This window comes from Lathyrus oleraceus, chromosome 2 (genome assembly GCF_024323335.1).
Source record: "Lathyrus oleraceus cultivar Zhongwan6 chromosome 2, CAAS_Psat_ZW6_1.0, whole genome shotgun sequence".
Lineage (NCBI taxonomy): Eukaryota > Viridiplantae > Streptophyta > Magnoliopsida > Fabales > Fabaceae > Lathyrus > Lathyrus oleraceus.
The window spans coordinates 239,169,760-239,172,594 of record NC_066580.1 but is presented as its reverse complement, the minus strand read 5'-3'; positions in this window follow the sequence as shown (position 1 = coordinate 239,172,594).

The window sequence follows — 2,835 nt, the reverse complement described above, 5'->3', positions numbered from 1 at the left end:
TTACCATTTCTGTTTTATGCACATGTTTGCATGGTGTGACAATTTGTGTCACACATTTGATTGATCAACTTGTGCAATTTAATTTCCATATCAAATGATCTTTGATGCTTCTAAATTTTTGTATGATGATCATGTTGGATATGTTGAATGCTCATCATTTTTTCCAGAATTATTTGAATCATTTCTGATTTGATTTGGAATTTTCTTTCTCAATGTCCAAATATGAGCTTTGAAATTGTCTTTGACTTCCTTTTCACATGAAATGCCTTTGCTTGATGATTTTGATGTGATCCTTTTTAGGACATGTTAATATGTGTTTGAAGTTGCATTGTGTTGACATTCAGCTCCTGTTTTGAATTTTTTCTTCACCTTTGACCCTAGGCTTTGACCTAGTGGTTTGTACTTACATGTGAGCTTTGAATTTCGGGTTCAAGCATCCAAATCCCATGGTTAATGTTGCTTCATCATTTGAATGTTGATACTTGATATTGATTGCTAACATTTGCTGTTTTGTAGGTTGAGGATAATTCACTTGAGTTGGCCTTATGGCTTATTTGTTGTACATTGGGATTGTCTGTTTGTTATTGACTGTTGTCTGTTTGTCTGAGTATTGTACTGATTGGTTTAGTTGTTTCCACAGGTACTTAAGTTGCTCTAAGTTCATTTGAACTTTTCTTTGCTTTTGCTTGTGGTTGGCATACCACTTAGGTATAACCCCTAATCTTCATGTAGTCTGGAAGACCTGTCATGTTACTTTGGCAGGCACCTGTCTGAAGCCCTCCTTAAGAGGCCATGTCTTTGATTGTTTATATTTGTACCAAGCAGGTTAAGTCCTCTTAAGAGGCAATTGGCAGATAAAAGGGATGTGCAATCCATCCCCTGCTATTCAGTTGTGTCATTCATTTTGCTCACACAATGTGTTGATGCACTTTGAATAAGAACCCAAAATCTTGTCCATAGAGTCAGTCATTTGTGGAAAAGAGTTCCTTCATTCTGAACTCCCACACTTTTTATTGATTAAAGCTCTCTCCCAGGCCAAGGATAAGAGCTATGAGGCATAACCCTCATCTCCATTTCATCTGCTTCACCCTAACTCTCAATGTTAGGGTTAAGAGCTCAAACCACCCCATTCCAGTTGGCTTGTTTCTAAAGCCTAACCTTGCTTGAGCCCATTGATTGTGTATAGTGTGTGCTAATTGGTTGCTTGTTGTTTGTTTGCCCATATATGCATAGTTGTTTGTGTGTGCCTCTGTGCATTGCTTTCATCTTTGAACATTAATTGTATATTATTTCATGATCATTGTTCATACTTGGTGACATTTTGTTTTGTCCATTGAGGAGTCAATTGTAAGTCCATTTATTGGCAGTTGTTTCCTGTGATCTGGTAGGAGTTGGGACTAAGACCATTGATTGGCATCCCATTTCCTTGGAGTCGAGTGTAAGACCATTTATTGGAAACTTGTTTCCTTTTGCTTATTGCATTTATTTCCTTTGTTCTGTGAGACTAGTGTAAGTCCATTGATTGGCATTTGGTATCCATGTTTTCTTTGTTTTGTGAGATTAGTGTAAGTCCATTGATTGGCATCCGGAATCCATGTTCTCTTTGCTTTGTGAGATTGGTGTAAGTCCATTGATTGGCATCCGGTATCCATCTTTGTTTTGTGAGTCTAGTGTAAGTCCATTGATTGGCATCTGGTTTCCATTTATTTTGGCTATCTCTGATACCATGTTTTATATTGCTTATCTGCTTTGCTTGTTGCCTATTCCAAAGGAATCACTTGGATCATCTACATATGATCTCAAGAGGTGAACACCTAAGAAGTTTTGCATCCTTTAAATTCCCACCCTTTTTGTTCTTTAAACCTCCATTGGCATGTTAACCAAAACCAAAAAACTTTGTGCAAACATTTTCACTTGTTTTCAAACTAGAAACCTAGGCCTTAAGACTCTGATTTTCAAACTTCATTTTCACAATACTTCTTTTAAATTGAACTTAATGCCAACTCTGACCATCTTTGTGAATACTTCTAATTGGTTAATTTCACTCATTCAATTGTTTTTGTGGTCCTAGTCCACCTCTTAATCAAGTTTTCATGCATTAGCCATAGATCTGAATTATCTTAGTGGTTGATGTGAATCTAACATTTTGTCCTTAGTGATCGAACTGTAAGACTTCCATACTGAAAGCAGGGTTAACCCCTCTAGTATGTCGAAGCTATTCTCACATGGTGGACTCGTGGTTGTTCAGGTTGAGTTTTCACCCATGGATAATGAAAGACCTGAGGGCTTTTGTTTAAAATCAATCCACTTACGTTTTGGAAATCTTTTAGCCGAACTACGGAGTTTTGATCCTTACCTTCCATGGAAAGGCACGTAGGCAACGGGTTCATCCGTTCAAACACAAAAATAATAAAAATTGTATATTCTTCTCTCATCCTCCCAATCAATGTTTGCACAATAAATATTTTCATAAACAATATCTTTTGCAACAATTTGTGAAAAGGGTTCCCTAGGAGTACCTAGGATGCATTGGGTGCATAACACCTTCCCTTTGCATAATTACCCCCTTACCCAGATCTCTGACCTTTCATTAGTTTTCTATGTGTAAAACTTCTTAGGCTTTTGTTCGCTTTTTAGCCATTCCTTTGGATAAATAAAAGTGCGGTGGCGACTCTATCTTTGTATGCTTTCCTTTTGATTTAGTCAATAAATCATAAAGTGACGAATACACCGCTACAGCGACCAGCGCACACTTTGCACCAACAGCCATGTCATCTGGGTTTCCGTGGGGGATGCCTCCCAACTTCATGCCTGAGGGTCCTGCACCCACCTTTG